We start from the raw sequence: 8,760 nt of genomic DNA on the forward strand, positions 1-8,760 counted from the left end.
CTGTACACTACTCATTCTTTGTTCATTTAGAAATGATTAGAAATTTATTTCTAGAACATAATTTAAATTTTATTTGTATGTATATGGGTGTTTTACCTACTTGTATATCTGTGGACATTCTTTTTTTACTTTAGGTGTATTCACTTTTTAGGTATTAATAGTTTACCTTCATATATGGATATGCACCACATGCATGCCTAGGCTGTGTAGAGGCCAGAAAAGGTGACTAATTCCCCTCAAACTGGAGTAACAAATGGTTGTGCACATCATATGGGTGCTAGGAATCTAACACAGGAACTCTTAAAAAATGTCAAAGGTTCCCACTTCCCGTGAATCATCTCAGTGACGGCATAGCTCATTACATTTATGTGTATGCAGGTGTGTTCATAAGTGAGTTTGCATAGGTGACATTTCTTGAGAACCATCTACATTTTCTTTTTGTAGATTGGGTCTCATTGGCCTGGAACTCCCTAAGCAGGATAGATGGGTTGTCCAGGGACTTCCAGGGATCCACGTGTTTTCTAACTCAGTACAAGTCAACAAGCATATGCCACCATGGCTGACTGTTTAAAAATGCAGTCTGAAGATTGAACCCACTTTTTGTGCTTTCAAAGCAACCATATTAATAACTGAGCTATTCCTAAGTCCTCATTATAGTTTGATTTTTTTATCTAATAACTTATGTTTACCAATATTTTATTTCCTTGTGCTTCCATGTATCTTTGTGGAGAAGTAACTGTTCAAATCCTTTGCCTGTTTACAAGCCACTTTGTTATTGAGTTACTGAGGTCTTTATATATGTTTCATGTTAGACATAGTTTATATGGTTTATAAATATTTCTCACATTGAGTAGGTTTATATATTTATTTTTAAAAACATAATCTATTGTACAAGTAACTTTAACAATGTGATGTCAAAGTTATCTTTTTTAAATTTATCTACTTTCATTGCTCATGCTTAAGTGTCATGTAAGGCTTTAAGATTTTCAGAATTTTAGTTTAAATACTTAGGTTTGCTCAATTTTGATATTAAAAACAAAACTTATTATTTTAATTTCATAACCAATTGGGCCAGTGCTGATTATTAAATAGAGTCCTCTTCTCTCTTTAGTAAGTGGCAGTGGCGCGTTTGTCAAAAGCCTGGAAATATGGGTTTATTTTTGGACTGCCAGTTTGCTTATATTGAAACCATACATCTGTCTTTATACCAGTACCACACATTTTTAATTATTGTAGCTTTGCACTGGGATTTAAAACTTGACATTCTGTGTCTTAACATTTTTCTTCATTTTAATATTACTTAATATAACTGTGGTCCTTTAAGCATCTGAAGACCAAATTTTCTCATTTCTTCAAAACAGAAAAATAAGCCAATGCAGTTTTGATATGTATGTTGCTGCATTTATAGACTGCTTTTATTTGTATCACTATCCTAATAATTCTGTCTTCTGATTTATAAGCATGAAAATATGTTTCCATTGACTTATTTGACAATTTTTAAACATTATTTTATACTTTTTAAGTATTCACATCTTTTATTTTCTTGAGTGTTTGTTTCTCTATATTTTAGTCCTTTAGATGATACTATACACCATTTTATTAAACTGCTTTTCATCCCGTTCCTCGGTACAGTACAGAAACATACTGATTTATGTGTGGATCATGTGTCATGAATGAAATCTGGCAAATACTTTTCCTACACTGAGGTATTCATGTACTTTTAACTTTGATTCTATTCAGTTGGTATTTTACATTGATGGTTTTGCTTGACCATCTCTTTGCATTCATAAAAATATACAACAATAGCCTGCAATAATCTAAAATTTCATTAGACTTAGTTTGCTATCATTTTTTTTTCTTGGGAGTTTTGCATCAAGGCAAATTAGTATGTGCTATTGGTTGTTTTTTTTTAGTTTCAAAATTACTCCCTTCTCTTATATGATTTTAAATAGTTTAGGAAAAATGGTGTTAACTTTTCTTCAAAATTCTTATGTAGTTCACCAGTAAAATCATTTGTTCTTGGACTTTTATTTTTTGAGGTTTATTTATCACTACTTCAATAGTTTTTATAATTTTCCTAAATGGCAAGTCTACTTAAGAAAGATGTGTATTATCTTTCTTAGTCAAGTTGAATGGTGATTAGTTTTCTTGATGTCATCAAAAAAAATTCAACTTCCAGAATCATTGATCTTTTGCTTTGTATTTTCTGCTTTATCTAATAAAACATCCTCATTATTCCCCCCTCTATAATTTGTCTGTTGCTATCCATTTTCTACTTTTTTGCTGTATATGGCCTAAGGTTTTATAATTATTGTTGTTTCTTATTGCTTCTTTCCATACTCAGGACTGAGTCCAGGAGCTCATGCTCTTTGTATTTAACCACTGTGGTACAAATCAAGTCCTAAAGTTATGGATCTGAGGTTTCTCTTTATTTCTAATGGAGGTATTTATAGTGATGCTTTTAATTAGTACTGGTTTTCTGTACCTCATAAGTTTAGTTATGTTGCATTTTCATTTGAACACATTTTTCAGTCTCAGGATAAAATTATTTCCATCCAGAGATATTTACATGCCCTCTGTCAAGCACCTAGCAACCTGCAAAGTATCACTTTAAATTACATGAATTTGTTTCTAGTATTTTATTGTTTATACATTCACTTCTTAAAGCTTTTAACTTCAAATTTGTGTATATCTTAAGTTCAAATATGGATGAGGACTATCTTGCTTTAAGAAATTCTTAGGAATTGGTCATCTTGCTAATATTTTTTTTCACAGCAAGACAGCTTTTCATGCTGTCTTCTGAGACTCCAGAATTGCTAAAATTAGTTCACTTTTATTTCATGGGGTTTAGCTTTTTTAGAAAAATTGTCTTTAACAGCTCTTTACCTTCGTTTGACACAAGATAATAACTTCTGTCCCATTTGCCCACGTAAGAGTATAAAAATGATCAATTTCAGTCAGTTTGTTTGACGCAGTCTCTAAGTACAAAAGTGGCCTTGGAGCATAGCTTATAACTTCATTTTTCAGTATCATCTTAGATTTGGACACAGCAACACATTAACAATTAGCCATATCTTAGTTGCTTTTAAATCATATTTTTAAACCAGTGGTTATAAGTTATTTTATTTTTATTTTAAAATGCAAGGGATTGAACCCAGGATGTTGAGCATTGTAACTGCTTAGAAAAAAAAAAGGCTCCACCACTGAGCTACACCCAAACCGCAATGGTTAGTTTTTAATTGGAGAACCTTGTCAATAAATTAGCATTTCCAAGCATGGTGTGGCAGTTCGCTTCAGTAATTACAGAATTGTAATATTTGGAAGTTTGATGGAAGAGGACCACTGGATTTGAAAATTCTTGTGTAGGACCAAGAAGTAATTTTCCTAGAATTCTGAGATAAACCATTATAGAGTTGAAATAAACTCACATGAATTTCAATGACTCATCTTTACTTTCTTTAATATAAAACTCATATGGATGTAAACTCATATGAATTTCAATGAATCATCCTTTTAAAGCTTTTCAAATATAAAACATTTTACATTTTGTCAATATTGATAAATGAACTTGACCTAAAATTCTTTTTCTTATTGATATTATAAGATTATTGGGGCACTATTGTTTCTTTTTGTATCATTGAAAACTTCTTATATATGATCATATATCTATCTGGATCTGCTATTTTCAAAATAGAAAGATCTTCAATTAAGGAATAAGTTCACTGAATATAATAATAATTAAACAAACTCCTTTTATTGAGTCTCCTTTGTTAAATTATACTATCTAGAAATTGGTTTATTTCAGAAACAGTTTTCAATGTATTAGCATAGAGTATTTCACAATATTCTTTTATTATTCTTTTCTGTATCGTTAGTCAAGTCACTTGTTTGATTTATTCTTACATTGTTCATTCAACTGAGTTTTCATATAAATAATAATTCTGTTTTTGTAGTCATGTTTCATTACTTATCATAATACTAAAATTAGACTACTGAATTGCAAGAAAAGGTACAATTGGCTTAAAATGCAGTGGGAGTAAATACAACTGAATCTTGACTCGCAATTCTCAACTGCTGTTGGTGATATTATTCTAGCTTTAAAAAAAAATACACCTCTTAGCTGAAAGCATTGGCATGCTCATAGGTTTTTAGAAAGACTGGAATCTGTAGTGTTTATTGCAAATCAAATTTCCTATATTTATGCAGGAGAAAAACAACTGTTTCAGTTTTCCATGAAGCATTTTAAATGTGCTTTTCGATCTTCATGCTCAGATATGTGGTTGTCTTTGAGTTTCCAGTAATGCGATACTTTTTGTGCTTTCTCAAGAAAAGGAAAATTGCTGGTTTGGGGCTTTTTTGTTAAATATTCAATAAAATTCCAAGTGTTAAACACATTCTTATATAATTCCTGGTTGGACTGTAACAAGGATGGTCTATGTGACAAATATATGCTATCATGATCCGTATGAGATTAAGTTATAGAAAACTGTGGCCTTTCTTTACCTTAGTATATGTTATTATTTGGATTCCTTGCTTTGGAGGAAGCCAGCAGTTACTAGGATATGAACTTTGGACTATTTCTTAATCCGTGCAAGAGACTCCTGGCCAATAGCCACAGAGAATCTGAAGTCTAGAAATGGATTCTTCAGTCAAATTACATATTTAGTTGACGATGGCTGGCATGTTGTCTGAGCACTCATGAAGAAATGTAAACATGAAATATACAACTAACACCATCTCAGATCCTCCTACCCTGACAAACTGTATGATATAATAAATACCTTTGTTTTGGCTTCTATGTTTCAATTTAATGATTTACACAGTATATAATAAAATAGTATTCTATGACTTTATTCTGTCGATATTACATCAAGAAACATTTATATATTATAAATAAAAGCTCTGTATTATTCTTTTAGTTATTGGTTATATTATATTGTAACATAAGTATAACAATTTGTAAATCATTTACTATTTACACTTAGTTTGTTTCCACATGCTTGCTGTTACAAACAATATATCTACCCGTTAAACAATGTACATTAATTGAATTTTTCCTTGGAATAAATTACTGGAAGTGGAATTGCTTCTTTTAAACCTATAATTTCTTCAGGTATATATATATTTTCAATTATTCAGTTGCCTTCACAAAAGGCTATATGAATTGATTTCCTACCAATTATGTATATACCCATTTCCATATTTCCATATGAACATTACGTTTTTCTATTTTCTTTATTCTAGTTTGAAAATTACATTTCCTTAACTGCAAGTGTAGTTGAACCTTTATAACATTACTAGTCATATGCATTTGTTTCCTTTATAAATTAAGTGTTAATACTGTTTACCCATTTCCTTATTTTGCATCATCTTATAGTTTCATAAAATTTCATTATGTGTTAAGCAAATTTAATCTCATTTTTGGCCTATATGTTATAAATATTTTCCTGAGTTTTATAATTTTTTAATGTGTTTTTCAAGTTTTTTCATTTTTGTAGCCAAATATATGTGATACATTATGGTTTCATTTTTCATGCAAGTGAAACTCTCAAAGTATCTTCTGTGAACCTTTGTGACATTTTTCTTTAAGTAATATCTATGCTGCACTTTTGAAAAATACATTTTTATTAAAGTAGAAGTATAGCACATTTCTCCTCTTTTTTATTCCTTCCTCCAACCTGTCGCCTGTCCCCCACTATCATAATGATATCTTCTTTCTTTAGTATTGTTCCATACACACATTTATGTATATGTACACACCGATATATAAATACAACCTGCTGCATTATTCTTCTGTGTGTAGATGGCATTTTTAATCTTAGCTAATTTTTTTGTCACAGTAATTGGAATTAAGCACATCTTTTACATATCCTCACTAGGTTTTGCCCCTGATATAATGGCCAAATATTACCTCATTTATCACTCCCTTAACCTCAAGTAACACAGTTTAGAAATAGGTATCTGCTGATTGAGGGAAAGATGGGAAAATGAGCATAGAAATCTGCCTTTAACTCTAATAAAAGGCCTACCACAATAAAACTGATAACTGAGCCGCCACTCATATTGCAAACCCTAAACCGGTGTCCCAGGGAATCTGTTGGCTTATGCCACAATTCTAGACTTACTAGTTCTAAAGGGTATTAACTTAATTTTCCTTAGATTCTCATATAGACAATCACATTATACTAAATGACTATTCTTTCTCATCTTTTTGAATAAACATGCCTCTTAGTTTTCTTGTATTCAATCTATGACATTCATGATGATGGTAACAGTGGTTATTAGAAGCAATACTGACTTATTGATTTTAATAACTATTCTTTGTATTGCCATAATTATAATATTGTCTGTTATTGTTATTTTTCCATGTAATGGAAATATTTCTCTACTATAATTAAATACTTATATCAGATTGAATGTTAACTTTCCTTAAGTACCCTTTTGGTATCTATCAATCAATGTAATCCTCTGAGTTTTTCTTGAACTATTAACATAATTAACTTCATTAAATTATTTTGTGACTGAAATCCAGGTGAAATGAGTGAATAGCACTCTCCAGAGATTGTCTCCTGGCAGAAACATAAATTTAAATAACTATCCACATATGAAAACATCTTCATAAGTATTAAGGCAGTCATGTAACATGGGTGCATAGCACAAAAACAAAATATTCTTTAAAAAGATAAGAAGGAAAGCATTATATTATTTAAATTATCATTCACTCACCATTGAGAGAGTATTATCCCAGAGGTATCATCTATAGTCTAGAGAGAGGTATTATCTGATTGAGATGGCTAAAAGTGAGAAATGAACACAGAACTTGTCCTTGAACTCTAACAGAAGGTTCATCACAATAAAACTCAGAAATGACCAGGTATGCATATCCCAAATTCCATGCCAATGTTGTAGGCCAGGTGTCTGAATTTCAGAGTGTACAGTGGTTATGATCTGTATTCTGTACCACTTCTGAGAGGACTTCAGCTGCCCTTGCCACCACAAAGTCCTCAGTACGATTCCATCTCCTAGAGGTTTCAGGCTAAACCTAGTGCCATAGCAGCCAAAGTAGTCCTTGAGGCTCAGTACAGTGGGAACATATTTCATTCCAGCCTGAAAGGCTATGGGCTTCATGTCCATACCAGAGGACCCAGTCAATAAGTGTAAATATAGGCTCGAGCTCAAAACAGCAAATGACCTAAACAATAAGCAAACAGATAAAAAACTAAAATTTAAAAGAATATGCTGAAAACATCAAGAGAAAAAATAACACATAAGGAAGTTTTAATATGGCTACTCGTTATTTCCTGGCACAACACTTACAAGTCAAGAGAACATAAAATGATACTCTAAGTGCAAAACGAAAAAAAAATGTCCCCACACAAGAATACTATCCTCAACAAAGCACTTCTTCAGGAACAAACAATAGTTGAGGAAGTTTATCACCAGACTTGTATTATAAGAACATAACAGAATCCTTCAACCTGAAAAAACAATGCTATTGAGTAATATATAAAACTGTAACATACTAGTAAAAACAAGCATTTAGATTTAGAATGGTTTAGTGCTGTAATTATGAAAAATAAGCATTCAGATTAAGATGGTCTAGTACTGTAATTATGGTATTTAAGCCATTCTTATCTTTAGTGTGAATGTCAAAATATTTTTTAAATGTCTGTAATAATTTGCCAAAGGTAATGTAAGGGTAAATAAATTAACTTTTTCATATATCCTTATGACTATTTTATCCTCCTCTCTCCTCCCTTTGAATTTACCAACTGCCCTACCCAGCTTTGAAGCCTAGAAGGCACAACAACCAGTATGTTATGATAACCTTAAGGGTTCAGTAGTGGCAATAACCAACAGCTCTCCATTTGAATGTAAGACCACTCATCAAGATGGAAATCATGTCTGGTACTGGAAATCTAGCCAAGTGTTCAGAGCTAGTTAAATCATATATCTTAGAGAACCTACAACCACCACTTTAATAAACCAACATAATCCCTAGCTACAGTCTAAATATTTGTCCTTATAGCCACGGAAAAGGAAAGCCCCATCAAGGGAACTTACCTTTTCAACAAACGGAGACCATTATAAGAGACCATTACGGAAAATCACAATCAAGTACCAATGGATATATCAACAAAACAAGTCCCACATCTGAGGCTCAGGAAACATTGTGAAAGGAGGGTAGAAGACGGTAAGAGTCAGATCATTAGAGAATTTGCTATGAGACTGTGTCTCCTTATAATGTTAGAAGCTACATCCATAAAGTGTCACTAACATGGCTGCCTAATCTTGAGCTGAAAAAGGACAACAACAGATGTGTTAAAATGGACAGGGAAAAGATCACGAGGCCTCAACCCTACTGCAAGCAACTAAGGAATGTTGAGAGTGTGAGAAACCATCTTTCCTAGGCAAGAGCACATAAATTGGTTATCCAGTACCAAATGGTCAGTTCTGAAAATATACATATGAGTAACATTATATAGACTAATCATATTATATTTAGGAATATATATGCATAATAACTAATAAAAGAAAGATTCCATAAATGTGAAAGTGAGCAAGGATAGGTATATAGGAGGGTTTGTATAAAAGGAAGGGAAAGAAGAAATAATGTAATTATATTATCTGAAAAAATAAAAGAAATAATAAAAAAGAAGTAAATGGTGATGTTGAAATTCAAAGAGGAGAGAGTGTAATAAAAGTCTTTTATTTTCAATGGTACTTAAATTCTTATTGGTTTAAAGTAATCAATTATAA

This window comes from Microtus ochrogaster, unplaced genomic scaffold, assembly GCF_000317375.1.
Source record: "Microtus ochrogaster isolate Prairie Vole_2 unplaced genomic scaffold, MicOch1.0 UNK34, whole genome shotgun sequence".
Lineage (NCBI taxonomy): Eukaryota > Metazoa > Chordata > Mammalia > Rodentia > Cricetidae > Microtus > Microtus ochrogaster.